Source organism: Palaemon carinicauda, chromosome 38, assembly GCF_036898095.1.
Source record: "Palaemon carinicauda isolate YSFRI2023 chromosome 38, ASM3689809v2, whole genome shotgun sequence".
In the NCBI taxonomy this organism is placed as follows: Eukaryota; Metazoa; Arthropoda; class Malacostraca; order Decapoda; family Palaemonidae; genus Palaemon; species Palaemon carinicauda.
In genome coordinates, this window is record NC_090762.1 from 12,528,080 (window position 1) to 12,543,327 (window position 15,248).

Consider the following 15,248-nt stretch of genomic DNA (forward strand, 5'->3'; position numbering starts at 1 on the left):
CCTGCGCGCCCACGATCTTCGGACTTTGCCGCTGTGGGAAAGTCTATTCTGACTTCTCTCATGCGCCAGCGCTCGCCAACGCGCCAGCGGTCACCTACGCGCCAGCTTTCTCCAGCTTGCCATCGCGCAGACGCGCAGTCCCCTGCACACGTCCACGAGGATATGCGCGCGCCCTCGCCCTCGCCCTCGCCCTCGCCCTCGCCCATCCTCTCCTGCAGTTGCGTGCCACCATCCTGACGCGCGCCCACGAGCGACACAGGCTACGTCTACACGCCCACGCGCCAGGGGCATCTCTTCTGCGCACGCTCGCCCTACGGCTTCTTCAGGGGCGCGCGAGCTCTCGCCCGCAAGCCAGCGAGTTCAACGCTCTGATCCCGCGCGCAATGGGCGCGCGAATGTTCTCCCGCGCTCTCAGCTGTGCGCCTACAGTCAGGAGCGTGCCATCAGTCGCCCGCACCCCAGCAGTCTCCCGCGCACACGCCAGCAGTCTGCCGCGTGCGACCCCTGGTATTCTCCATCGCACAAGCACCATTACCCTCACCATCGCCGCATTCTCCTCCCCGCAAACGCATAACAGTGCGTATTGCGGCGGAGGGGAAACATCCAGAGGGGTCCAGGATCCCTATTCCTTTTCAGGCGAACCCACCTTTGGGAACTCCTCCCAGGGATCCCTCGATTCCTGTCCCTTCGGAGGGGGTGTCTGACAGCGCGTCTGTCAGCTGACAACCTTGGTTCGGTGCACTAGTCAGAGCTCTTACACAGACGTTCAAACCAGTTTTCTTTGAATTAGGGAACAGATCCTTGGCTGTCTCTACCCCTCTGAAGAGAAAAAGAGGAGTTCCGGACGCGGTAGCTTCTCCAAGGGCTAAGTTGACTCTACGTAAACCTTCGAGGCAGGCTCCTTCACTCCCCCAGACTTTCTCTCCTTCTCTGTTGGACGAGTGTTTCCCGTCCTCGGGAATCACGTGAGGTGAGACTTTCCCCCATTGCACCAATGAGGGAAACCCCGCCTCGCGCTGAGAAGTCTTCCCAAGTGGGGGCTGGAAAGAGCTTGCCATCTTCCATGTTGGAGTCCTACATCCTTCCCAGGAAGGAGTCAAAGGACTCGAAGACTTTACCAAAGTCCTCTACAAGACCAAGGACGAAGCCAACTAGTCACTCGGAAAACGTCCGCGACTCTCCCCAAGAAGAGCCTTTGGGGACAGGAGACTTCGCTGCAAGTCCAACGTCAGGAGGGGAACAGCAGGAGTCAGAGCATGCGTTTTGGCAAGTTCTGACTCTAATGAGGGCTCTCAATGGGTTTGCCGACTGAGAGATCCCTCCTCGTGAGGGCAAGGACACGGTCTTGGACCGCGTATTCGGTACTCAGAAATCATCTAAGGCCAGTGCAGCTCTGCCCTAGTCTCAGGGGGTTAAGAGTACCAGGGACAAGATCGCTGTTCAGCTCTCCAAGTTGTCCGCCTCCAATCGTTCCAGTGCCGGCAACAAGCTCCTCCCACCTCCTCGCTTACAGCAGAGGAGGTACTTTGTGATCTTGGAGGAGCCTTGTTTAGGTCTTCCTCTCCACCATTCGTTGGAAGAGCTTACCAGGGGAGTCCCTCTTGAGAGTCTCTCCAACCGGCAGGTCTTGTTCTCGGCAACCGAGATCCTTAACCAGGAGAAGGTGGCGAAGTGTGCTATGCAAGCGACTTCATGGCTGGACATCTGGTTAGGAACCTTAGGTATCCTGATACGCTCTGAGGATTTTTCCAAAGAATGTACCAGGAAAGCTATGGAGGCGTTCCCTCTCTCAGGCACTCGCACGATCGAGTTTCTGGCCCACCAAGTCTCGAACTTGTGGGCAAACACCATCCTGAAACGTCGGGATGCGGTGGCTGAGAGATTCCATCAGAAGGTCCCTAGCACCGAGATCAATAGGCTCAGGCATTCTTCTTTACAAGGAACGATCCTGTTTGAGCCTAAGGATGTGGAACAGGCCGCTGAGAGGTGGAGGAAGTCGCACCAAGACTCCCTCCTTCATAGAGCTTTGACATTTAAGCCCTATAAGCCTCCAGCTCCCCAACAGTCCCGTCCAACTAAGACCGCAAAACCATCGACAGCAGCGAAGACAGTGGCGTCTAAGCCCTTTCCTGTCAAGGACAGGAAAGGCAAAAAGTCCTCCAGGGGAGTAAGAATCCTAGATGGAGCAGCCGAGGCCGCAAACGCTAGGATCGGCAGTACCCCTGCATGTCCACCAGTGAGGGGATGCCTACAAAGTTGCTCAAACAGGTGGCAGCAACTTGGGGCCGATTCCTGGACGATTTCCGTAATCAGTCAGGGATATCGCGTCCCGTTCATAACATCTCTACCTCCTCTGACAACGAATCCAGTGTCTTTGAGCTCCCTTGCCATGGGATCGGCAAGGGGGCAAGCCCTTCGGGCAGAAGTCCAGACCCTGTTGAAGAAGGGCGCTCTCCAAGAGGTCCTCGACGGGTCTCCAGGCTTCTTCAGTCGACTCTTTCTTGTAAAGAAGGCGTCTGGAGGCAGGAGACCAGTCATCGACCTCTCAGCTCTGAACAAGTTTGTCTAACAAACTCCGTTCACCATGGAGACGGCAGACACGGTCAAACTAGCAGTGAGACCGCAAGACTTCATGTGTACACTGGATCTAAAGGACACGTACTTCCAGATCCCAGTCCATCCGTCTTCAAGGAAGTACTTAAGATTCAGCCTAGACAACAAAGAGTACCAGTTCAAGGTGCTGTGCTTCGGTCTCTCCACAGCACCACAGGTTTTCACCAGTGTTCACCCTAATATCTTTGTGGGCACACAGGATTGGCCTCCGTCTCCTGTGTTATCTGGATGACTGGCTAATCCTAGCAGACTCGGTGTCATCCCTTCTTCACACCGGGACAAACTTCTGAGACTTTGCCAGGATCTGGGGATACTGGTAAATCTCGAGAAGTCCTTACTGCTTCCCACTCAAAGACTGGTATATCTAGGCATGGTCATAGACACCAATCTCCACAAAGCCTTCCCATCAGACGACAGGATAGCAAGGCTGAGGAAGGTCGCAAGCCCTTTTCTCAGACGAGAAGAGCTTCCAGCCCAATCGTGGTTACGTCTCCTCGGTCACCTTTCATCATTGGCTCATCTAGTTCCCAATGGTCGCCTCAGGATGAGATCCCTCCATTGGCGACTCAAGTCCCGGTGGAATCAAGGTTACGATTCCCCGGACGTCCTGATCCCTATGGGAACTGCGGAACTGATGGACCTTCAGTGGTGGGTGGCAGACGAGAACCTACGGAAAGGAGTGGACCTTCTCGTCCTCCCCAGGATTTGATGCTGTTTTCGGACGTTCAAAGAAAGGGTGGAGGGCCCACGTACTGCACCACACGACCTCAGGCCTGTGGTCAGAGTCAAGTATCTCCATATAAATCTGCTAGAGATGAAGGCCGTCTTCCTGCCCCTGCAACAGTTCCAACAATACCTGGCTGGTCACTTTGTGGTGGTGATGAGCGACAACACCACAGTAGTGGCTTACATCAACAAACAAGGAGGTACTTTCTCGCAGCAGCTATCCCATCTAGCAGTAGAGACACTGAGATGGGCCGAAATCCACTCAATACTGCTATCGGCACACTTCATTCCAGGCAAAAGGAATGTGCTCGCCGACAATCTGAGCAGAGCGTCTCAGATAGTGAGTACCGAGTGGTCTTTGGATCATCTAGTAGCCAACAAAGTCCTTTGTGGGGTTCACCGAGTGTGGATCTGTTCGCAACAGTCCTGAACTTCAGGCTCCTGCTGTACTGCTCCCCAGTCCCAGATCCCAAGGCTCTCTGGCAAGATGCTTTCCAACAACGTGGGACAACATCGACGTTTACGCCTTTCCCTCGTTCTGTCTGATGAGGAGGGTGCTCAACAAGACCAGAACATCGGTCAATCTTTCAATGACCCTCATAGCTCCGCTATGGCATCACGCGGAATGGTTCCCGGACCTTCTGCAACTCCTAATGGAGCTATCGAGAGAACTCCCTCCACGGCACAATCTGCTCAAGCAACCACATGCCAACGTCTTCCACAAAGCCGTAGCTTCGCTACGACTTTATGCCTGGAGACTATCCAGCATCTCCTCACAGAGAGAGGATTTTTGCAACAAGTTGCGGTCAGGATGTCTGGACATCTGCGAAACTCATCCACAGCAGTCTACCCGGCAAAGTGGAAAGTGTTCTGTGGTTGGTGTCGTGGAAGGGGTATCTCTCCACTCGATGCCACTATTCCAGCAATAGCAGAGTTTCTTGTGTATTTGCGAGAAGAAATGCGCCTTTCGGTCTTGGCAGTAAAAGGCTATCGCTCAGCTTTAAGTCTAGCTTTCAGGCTGAAAGGAATGGACATTTCTTCATCGCTAGAACTTTCTCTACTCATACGTAGTGAGGACTAAGAGGAGGGTCACCAAGAATACCATCTCTGCATGGATTCTTAGGGTCATTCATCTGGCCTTGAATCCAGATCCTCCTCCGCCACGTTGCCCTAGAGCACATGATGTCAGGTGCATAGCTACGTCCCTGGCCTTCAAAAGAAATTTCTCTGTGAAGCAGGTCCTTCAAGCGGGGGTGTGGAAGCATCAGATAACGTTCACTGCCCACTACCTGCAAGACGTGACCCACAGGAGGCTCGATACGTTCTCCATCGGCCCTGTGGTGGCTGCACAACAGCTGGTTTAAAACCTCAAGCTCCTTATTGGACAAGTAGCAGAAGGTTGAGGGCATTGTTACCTGGTTTTTAGTCTGCATGAATGAAAAGGTTTGACTGGCCCTTATTCTTTTCTTCATCATCCCCTTTCTTGGGGAAAGCAGCATCCTGGGTTCTCTGCATAGCTGACCTCAAACCACTGCAGGTAAACCATGCTCCCTTGTGTTCCTAGTATGGGAACGTAACAGTATTAATACTGTTACGTCCCCATACCCTGACGAGGTGGTATTGGGAAACTCCTATTCTACAAGTTTCCATCTAAAGAACTTCAGAACAACTTCCTAGGATGAATCACACTTCTTCATACCTTCACACACAGCTTGCGTAGGCCGCGATCCTTGCGTAACAAGGTTCAAGCGAGGTGCAGGGACTCCTTATTTCTTGGGTGCTTACACACACAAATATCGAGCCCCGGGCAAAGCCAAAAGCCAGTACTGGCTGGGACGTCCACCCTTCCTAATGGGTGAGTCACCCCTATTAAGTAGCATGGTTTGTATTTCAGTTACGGAACAAATGACAAATTCGTAGATAATTTGTATTTTTCCTAACTATACAAACCTTAGCTATTTAACCAAACTTGCCCGCAGCCCTATCCCCCTTGAAGTCCTACCTCCAAGCAAAGAGAGTTCAAGCACAAGTGTGTTTGAGGGGGTTAGTAAGCTACCTTCCCCTACCCCCGCTAACTAGCGGTGTGGGTAGTAAACCCGTTGAATTTTAATGGCTCGTCATTTCAGCTACACCAAAAGTAATACCCCTATTAAATAGCTAAGGTTTGTATAGTTAGGAAAAATATAAATTATCTACTAATTTGTCATTTTAATTGTAAATGTTTGCTCCCCTTACCATAATCTATCTTTACAGCAGATAAGGAAGTTAAGGGGACCATCCACTATGCCATCCATTTTTTTCTAATTATTCAAATTACTCAATTTCTATATGTTTTAGACATATAATAACTTCATCATATAAAAACTTAAGTCATTTGATCAAAATCTTTTTGATTTAGCAAAAATCATGATTAAAAAAGTTTTTAGGTACATTTTTCCCAACTCATATGACACCAATTGTATTGAAAATAATACTATCAAAATAGGTTTTCGATTTTCCTTTTTTTTTTAATGAATTTCTTAATTTTCTATGTCTAGATGTAAAATACAGTAATTATGAAAAAAAAGAGAAAAAGGAAAATAAAAATTCTGCTACAGAAAAGTGGGATTTTTATTCCTCTTGTCAATGATATTTTTCTCTAAAATCGAACCATAAGTGAGAAAAATGTACCCAAGTGTGAATAAGTATGTTTTAAGAGTTATGAGCTTCCAAAGATTTGCTGTATATTTTTGCTTTTTTTCTTAAAAAATCAAGATATCATTATTATGATAACTTTACTTTGTACTTTTATTGCTTATTCCTAGATGAAGGCTCCCTAAATGAGGTATTTAAATCCTAGATTTATTAACACACGTCATGAGTTGCCAGCGGCCTCTGTGTTGCCAGAGTTTTAGATAGAAAGTTCCAGCTTTGTACTGTAATTCATGGTTCCCTGTCTTCTTGGTTCTTTTTTGTTGCTCTCTGCTTAATTTTTGTTCTTTCTATGACCTTAGTAACATTGGCCGTGCTATAAATTTCATGAGGACATTGTGAAAACACAATCTATATACAAACGAAGTAAACAAACACATGCATAACTTATGTGTCTTTGGAAACACCGACTGTTCTCCTACCCTCTACCAATGCCTTCCATCTCTGCCAGACATACGGGATTTCGAAAAATAAGTGAACAAAATCACTATATATATTAAAAAATACACTTACACAGACGATTCTGTCAAACTGAAGTCGTGCAGATGACCATTTAAAGCGCTATATCTTCATTATTTGTAAAAATAATTGGCTAAAACTTCTGGAGAGCATGTACGATATATTTATGCATACATAGAAACAATTAAACAATTTACGACTTTTTTAAAGATGTGTAAAAAACCATAGCGGACGGACGGTCCCCTCAAGTCTTGCTAGGTTCCAGCTTACTTGGGTGTGACAGGAAATGAAAAGGCTGACAAATTTGCAAAAGATGTAGCAGACAAATTATGTTCTGGACAATATTTTCTCCCATGTAATGACTTTTTTCTTCAAAAATCTATTTGGCTACATCACTAGTATTCTGTTGATCATAATAAGAGGAAGATAAAAAAATTCTAGATCTCTATGGAAAACTGGCTTGTAGCTTTATAATGGGGAACACATTTAACATAAGAGTTCCTGATATCTGGCAGGTGCCAACCATTGTGTGATGATTGATGAGTTCCCCTTTTTGTTAAGTCTTTACTGATTGAATATCCCAGTGCGGCTTTCGACCTTCCCGTGGGACCATAGACATGATCTTCTGTGCGCGACAACTACAAGAGAAGAGCCTCGAACAACAACAGCCCATAATGTTCATCTTCTGGGATTTGAAAAAGGCCTTCGACAAAGTACCTCGATCTGCCATGTAGGCTGTCCTCAAAAGATATGGCTGCCCACCCGATTTTGTCAAGCTGGTGCGTGCCCTCCATGACGGAATGGTTGGGAGAGTCTGCCACCAGAACTCTCTTTCAGACCCATTCCCCATCAACGGCGGCCTGAAGCAGGGCTGTGTTCTGGCCCCGACGTGTTTTTCGCTATACACCGCAGCAATGCTCAACGAGATTCCCCCAGACACACCCTCAGTCGACCTACGTTGCCGTATGGATGGAGGCGCTTTCAACCTCGCTAGACTCCGCGCCAGAACCAAGACCACCTTGTGTGCAGTGCGAGAACTGCAGTATGCTGACGACAATGCCACCCCAGGTCAGACGGCAGAGGACCTGCAGTCGTTAGCTGATGCATACAACTCTGCCTACGAACGTTTTGGGATGCAAGTCAACTCAGACAAAACCAAGACCCTCGTCCAACATCCACCAGGACTGATGCTCCCCAACTTCAATACCACAGTGAATGACCAACCGTTAGAACAGGTGGACCAGTTCTCTTACCTAGGGAGCATCCCAACATCAGCTCCCACAAGCAAAAAGGACGTGGAGAACAAGGATCAGGGCAGCCCACTCCGCCTTTGGCCGACTCAACTGCCGCGTATTTAACAACCACGCACTGACAATGACCACCAAAATAATGGTGTTCAGGGCAGTAGTCCTCTCCACGCTCCTGTATGCATGTGAAACATGGACGCTATATAGAAACGATATTAAAATCCTAGAACGCTTCCAACAAATGAAACTGAGGCAGATCTTGAAAATCCCCTGGGAGAGCCACACCACCAACATTGAAGTCTTAGAACGTGCCTCGCTGACCAGCGTGGAGGCCACCATCATCCACCACCGTGCATAGGATGGATCCATCTAGGCTCCCAAAGAAAATATTCTACGGAGAACTGACCCAGGGCACCAGACCACGAGGAGCCCCGAAAATGCGCTATAAAGATCAACTAAAGCGCACCCTGGCTCTAACTGACATCAATCCTTCCTCTTGGGAAGAAACAGCCAGGGACAGGAAAACCTGGAGGAGTACAGTACACCCTGGCACCGTGGACTTCGAGGAGAGGAGACAAAATGAGTAGGCTAGGAGGAGAAGAAGGAGAGAGCGATTAGAACAGCCCCGCCCACCACCTACCCTCCCCTGTGAACACTGTCCACGACTCTTCCACCACAGACTAGGACTTAACAGTCACATCAGGCATAAGCACCCACCCCACAGATAGGAGGCTGATGGCTAACGACAGAACCCAATACTCGGACACGAGTGGGCGCCGACGACGACGACGATCCCAGTCCTGTGGATATGGGAGAAAGATTCCTTTCTCAAGCTTGAAATAAGGATTCTTGGAGGAGACATTTTGTATGAAGCCATTGGCATATTTTAGTTCATATTGAAAGCTGGCATTCTTGTGTTTTTAAACATTAAATTTTAAATGTTTAAGTTTTTTAATTTTTCATCATGAGTTATTAAAAAATTAATATGCACATTCCAAACTGCATCAATGACCATTGATGTTATGATGCTTGATAATTACCAATCATTATTTCATTTCATAATTTCCAAAAATTTTATTTTGATTGTGGTCAGGGAGTTCATATGATTGGCCTTGATTTTAATGCAGCCTTAGACAGTGTTGATCATGAGGTGCCCGTTTTCAAACTCAAACGTTAGGAAGTAGTTGGGTCTTGTCTTAAGACCTTTATTGAATATTCAAGTACCTTAAGTGATCATGGGAATGTAATATCTGGTGTTCATCAAGGCAGATCTTGGCCTAGTACTTTTCAATACTAAACAACCACTTTAAGTAGTTTGGCCTCGAAAATAAGCTATTTGCACATGTAGCTGATGCTATTCCATCTAAATGTAGATAAAGGGTTGTTGAATCCATTATAGATCTAGTTAAAATAATTGCGTGGTGCAAATTATGGAGTTGGGGCATTGATATAGTCTCTCTCACTATATTCTACAACCTTGACTGGAACTTTGGTTTGCTTCTCTTCTTTCATAGCACGTCTTTTCTGAAATATTTTAATAATCCTCTCCTTCTTCCTTGTTTCGCGTATTGTTCTCCTGTTTGGTCTTCAGCTGCCGACTTTCTTAATTTGCTGGCCAAAGACGCTGTCTATTAAATTTCTTGTTACTCGTGTATATTTTAATCTCTGGAAGCTTTGTTCAATTAGTTTTTAGTGTGTGTTTCTCAAGTTTATCATGTACCCGATCTTCCCGTTTTTATATTTTCTCAAACTACCATTCTGTAAGTAGTACCAGGTATGCAAGTTAATTCTAAGGCTTGCCATCTCTCTCATAAGCCTCAACACTTCAGTGACTACACAGTATTCTGGAAATTTTGAAATTTATTCCTGATGTAGTTGAATCGGTGGAACTTCAGAAGTTCAAATTTGCTGTGAATGTTTAGTACTTACTGTATATGACACATGTTTTTTTAACTTTACTTGATATGGTGATATTTTATATAAAGTATTTCTCAAAATATAGTTAGGCTTTCTTCTTCAATGGACTTTTTTCCTTGCTGGAGCCCTTTCCTTTCCAACTAAGGTTTATTCATTAGCTTAGCCAATAATAATAATAATACAGTGGCGGAATTATGTAGTTGACCTTTTTACTTGAAGTTGACTCCCATATATTAAAGGATATTATTTATAAATTTATTTTAAGATTATTTGTTTGCTGCAAATTCTTAGAAATAAATTTTCGTTTTGGATAAAATTTCTCACCACTATGCTGATGTTATATATCCCTGGCTATCAATGACTTTGGGTGTCAAGGGAATAAGTATAGTTTCCACTTCCAGACTGAAAAGACATGGGTTTGTGACACTTCCCAGCTTGCCCTCATAAACACATTAACTGTTAGTGTGTCTCATTACTTTACCAGAGATGCAAGTCTATCAAAAGGAAAGGGCATAATAGACAGTACAGGGGAGCAATATAAAAGATATATACTAAACCTTTATTATATAGGTTGTATTTGTTTCATTCTTAATTAAACTAGGAAAGGGATAAATAGTTTTAAAAATCTATAAATGAAATATCAGGTACTTGATAACTTGTTTAACTTTACAAATAATTTTTTCCAGGTTATGTATATGTATTGTATTAAAAGGACAAGCAGAAGGAACATAATCAGGAGGTTGCAGCTATTAACCGACAGGAGTCGTCTGTTCATGAGGCGCAAGAAGAGTGGCTAGATCCTTGTCAGTTGCCCACCATGGACATGTGCTATGGGGCTTGACAGGAAGTTCCAAGCATGAAGAGCCTAGCCAGGAGGTGGCTGCCAAGGACAGGTGGGAGGAGCCTGGCCAGGAGATTCCAGCCAAACACAGGATGATCAAGTAAAGGCAGGAGGTGCCAGCCGAGGACAGGCGGGAGGAGCCTGGCCAGGAGTGCCCGCCGAGGACAGGCGGGAGGAGCCTGGCCAGGAGGTGCCCGCCGAGGACAGGCGGGAGGAGCCTGGCCAGGAGGTGCCCGCCGAGGACAGGCGGGAGGAGCCTGGCCAGGAGGTGCCCGCCGAGGACAGGCGGGAGGAGCCTGGCCAGGAGGTGCCCGCCGAGGACAGGCGGGAGGAGCCTGGCCAGGAGTTGCCCGCCGAGGACAGGCGGGAGGAGCCTGGCCAGGAGGTGCCCGCCGAGGACAGGCGGGAGGAGCCTGGCCAGGAGGTGCCCGCCGAGGACAGGCGGGAGGAGCCTGGCCAGGAGGTGCCCGCCGAGGACAGGCGGGAGGAGCCTGGCCAGGAGGTGCCCGCCGAGGAAAGGCGGGAGGAGCCTGGCCAGGAGGAGCCCGGCTAAACACAGGATGATCAAGTAAAGGCAGGAGATGCCAGCCGAGGACAGGCGGGAGGAGCTTGGCCAGGAGGTGCCCGGCCAGGAGGTGCCCGGCCAGGATCTAGCCAAACACAGGATGATCAAGTAAAGGCGGGAGGAGCCAGGCCAAGAGGTGTCTGCCCAAGATAGAGGGGAGGAAGGTGACCAGAAGGTGTTAGAGAGATGTTGGGAGAGAGCATTGATAAATTACAAAAATTGTGTATGAAGAAAAAGGAAAGTAATAAATAAATTTTTTTTAAGTATGGTATATTTATTTACACATTTGTATTATTGAACACAATGTAGATAAAAATTATTAGGGGGTATATATATATATATTTCTTTTGTGTTAATTAATTTTTAAATTGGTCTGTTCATAGTAGTAAATACCCTGTGCTTTCTACTCTTTTTACCCTTTTCCAATTTGCACCAGTATAGAAAACGAAGTATTTTCTACTCTCATCAGACCAATTGGAATGAATAATCAATTTGGTGCCTTAAATTTTTCAGACACTAAATGAAAAAGTTCATTCAAATTGGTCTGACGAGAAAATACTTTTACACTGGTGCTAATTGAAAAAGGGCAAAGAGTAGTAGAAAACACAGGGTATTTACTACTCTGAACAGACCAATTTAAATTAATAACTTGTGCTAATTAATTTTAAATTACGGGCACTAATTAAAAACCATTCAAATTGGTTAAAAACCATTCAAATTGGTCTGAAAATATGAAATAAAAAAATAAAACCATTCAAATTGGTCTGAAAATATGAAATACAAAAAATAATGTGTTTTCTACTTTTTGTCATTTATCTGAATGTTTTATAATTAGCACCACTCATTTTTAAAATTGGTCCTGAAATTTAAAAAACAAAGAAACATTCGTTGAAAAACACATCTATATTTTGCCAGCAAGCTAATATATTTTAACTACTGAACCTATTACTTCATTCTTAAAATATTCGTAGATACAGCAAGGTAGCAGCAGTGAGTGATGTCCTCCGTTCTTCATTCAGTAGCAGCAATGAATGATGTTCTCCTTTCTTTATTCAGTAGGCTTGCTTGTATGAGCTCCAAGTGTTGTCACCAACTTTTCACTGAAAATAAATTCAAGAAACATCAGTCCTTACTTTACAAATATTATTTACTTGTGAAACAATATTGCTTTAAAATATATTGGATTTCTAAAGAAAAAATTTATTTAAAGAGCTATTGAAAATAAAGCACATTACACAATGCTTTTGTTCAGCAAACATTTTTGTGAATGGAGGTACTCTTTTTCAGCATAGGGACATCTTACTAATATACATGGACGTCATGTGGCAATTGCAAAAATTAAACATCACATGGCTGTCATTAGAAAGTGAAAGAGGTGCAGATATTGGTAAAGATCAGCAGCTCTTCATTACTACACTGAAATTAAAATAAACCACCCAACAGAAATGTAGATAGAATACCTAGGAAGAAGAGCACAGAGAAACAAATTTAATATAGGAATCAATTTGCAGTCTTAAGAGATGAAGAGCAGACAATTAATGAATTGTGGTGTGATATTATGAACATACATCAGTCAGTTAGTTGGTAGTGGATTCTTGGGACACAAATTTAAAAGGAGAAAGCCACGGATATCAAATGATCTCGGGATACCATAAAAAGAAGACAAAAATCGATTGTTGAAAGTTTTCAAGGCAGTAATGAAAATTACAAGGTAGAGCATGCTAAGTATTCCAGTATTGGTAGTGAGGTTAAAAGAAAAGCCAGGAATGACAGGAGAGAACATTTAGACAGTGAAGGAAATGAGGCTTACAAATCTATGAATTCAGGGAGTGGCTATGGTGTAAGAATCGCTCACAGAATTATAAACTAAATCTCGACTAGGACAAAGAAGCAGCGCATACCCATCAACGCGAGAGATGGATCAGTTTTATAACAGAAGTTGAAGAAAGACATCGTTGGATGGAACACTTTAGCGAGGTTATGAATCGTAAATACAAAGGGAATAATTTGATTTGATATACCTGAAGCTGATGAAGACCTTGATGTGCCCAATGAATTCAGTGTGTTAGAAGTCGAAGCTATCATTAAAAAAAAAACTCAAGAAAGGCCCTTGAATACGATGGAATAACTGCTAAGATGACACTGGCCGAAAATGAAGCGACTCCCAGAATACTTACAAGATTTTGTAGAATGTAGCATGAAGAGGCAAAACCTGATGAATGGGAGTTAGGAGTGTTGGCAAAAAAAAAAAAGGGGTGACCTGACCGATTGCAATATTTACAGAGGTGTCACAATTACGTCAGTTATAATAATATATACCTGTAGTATAATTATCCTAAAGACTGAAGAGAAAGATCAAAGAGTTGAAAAAGCAGGATTTCGAAATGGTAGAAGTTGCACTAACCAAATTTTCATTATGAGACATGTACAGCAATGTGTAGATAGAAATCCACTTTTGTCAACTATGAAAGCCTTTGATAGTGTGCACCAGCCAATTTTGTGTTGAGTTCTGCGTTATTATGGAATTCCTCTTATAAATATAAATTTGATAGAGTCTATTCATGAGCATAGCAAGTGCAAAGTTAATGGACTCTTACCAAATGAATGTCCAGTGATCAGCAGATTACTCCAAGGGAATGTGTTGTCACTTATGTTGTTTATCCTCCTCAGGAATTTTGTAACGCGTAGAACAGTCCGAGATGGTGGAGAAGGATTGGACTGTATTAGTGATAGGAATTTTGCAGACCTAGAGTATGCTGATGATGCTGTCCTTGTTAGCAGAACACCACAGGATTTGCAATTCTTGCTTACCAGAATGCATGAAATATCACACGAGGTTGGGCTGAAGATAATTAAAAGAAAGACATGATGAGAATGGAGTATGCAATGGAAGATGAAATATTGGAAGCAGAAAGGATTAATGAGGTAGAATCATTTAAGAATTTAGGAACTATGATCAATACAAGGTCTAGAATTAGTTTAGTGAAAGATTGAAAAAAAGCAAATCAGACAATCACTGGGTCAAGTAAAAAATCTTGGAAATTAAATCACCTGAAATTACATAAAAAAAATCATACTATATTAGTTTAGTGAGATCGGTGTTACTATATGGACACGAGTCATGGTAAGACAAACCATCTCCAATAGATTTAGTAGATTTGAGAACAAAGCTCTCAGAAGGATATTGGGAGTTAAATGGCAGATCAGGATTAGAAATGAAACTTTAAGAGATTACTCAAGTGCCATTTGTGGATGAGATCATGATGAGGGATAGATGAAGATGGTTTGGGCATGCTCTTCATACACCAAGAGAGATTAATTCACCAATCGTTCAGCTGGGCTCCACAAGGCACTACAAGAGTTGGAAAACCTAGGCCTACATGGCTGAGGACTATGAAGCGCGAAGTGTGAGATGATGAATGGAGAAGTATTAAATCAAAAGATCAAGATAGATGACTGGCAAAATCTGACAGAGGCCCTTTGCGTCAACAGACGTAAGGGGAGATGATTTTAGTTATTTACTAATTTCTGTTACATACAAAACACCATGTTATTACATTACACCTAAACAATTTAATTATTCCTGCTGTTACGCCTGTGTGGTTGGACCATCACCAAAAGATTGCACAAATTTGGGAATTCATGTCAAAACCTCAACTTTTTTCTGGATGACTGATGATTGACTGGCAGTAAACTTTTGGATATATCTCAAGGTTTTGAAAAAGACATATGAAGAAATATACAAGGTAAGACTTCCTAATCAAGATATGAAGAAACATACAAGGTAAGACTTCATAATTGAGATAAAAAGTTCAAGTTCCAACTATGTTACAAGAGAAACAATAAAAATCATGCAAAAATAACAGAAACAAAAGAATTAAAGACTAGAACACCAGTTAATTCAAATAAAATCCATAAGTTCTCAAAAGAAATTCGTCATGTTCATAACTATACCAAACCTATTTTATTAGGAGTTCCTTACAAAGCTGGATACAGTTTTGACTTTTCAACAAAATGGCTCATAATACCTGCCCCATCTGACACGCTACTGTGCTATCTACCTTCAGCCTAGGAATTGCAGGAAGGTTGAAATTTGAATGACTCGGGTTTGCATAGTTCAGCACTCGAGTCCGGTACAAGAGCAAAAGTGATGACTCCTGTCAAGCTCTTAACGACCTGTTCACGATAG

At 44.0% G+C, this 15,248-nt stretch overlaps 2 long non-coding RNA genes across 3 annotated transcripts in view; one reads left to right on the plus strand and one right to left on the minus strand.

Moving 5' to 3' along the window:
- LOC137630095 (uncharacterized) overlaps positions 1-11,121 on the plus strand; it is a 60,670-nt gene extending 49,549 nt beyond the window's left edge. Inside the window, exons 3-4 of one of the 2 annotated variants that reach the window (XR_011041647.1) lie at positions 10,340-10,607; positions 10,670-11,121. This is a non-coding gene — a long non-coding RNA (uncharacterized lncRNA). Of the gene's footprint in view, positions 1-10,339; positions 10,643-10,669 lie in introns of those variants that run through there. The other variant, XR_011041646.1, reaches the window with a different exon arrangement.
- Positions 11,122-11,595: 474 nt separating this feature from the next.
- LOC137630096 (uncharacterized) overlaps positions 11,596-15,248 on the minus strand; it is an 83,503-nt gene continuing 79,850 nt past the window's right edge. Inside the window, exons 4-5 of the long non-coding RNA XR_011041648.1 lie at positions 13,657-13,901; positions 11,596-12,159 (exon numbers count right to left, since the gene is read on the minus strand). This is a non-coding gene — a long non-coding RNA (uncharacterized lncRNA). The remainder of the gene's footprint in view (positions 12,160-13,656; positions 13,902-15,248) is intronic.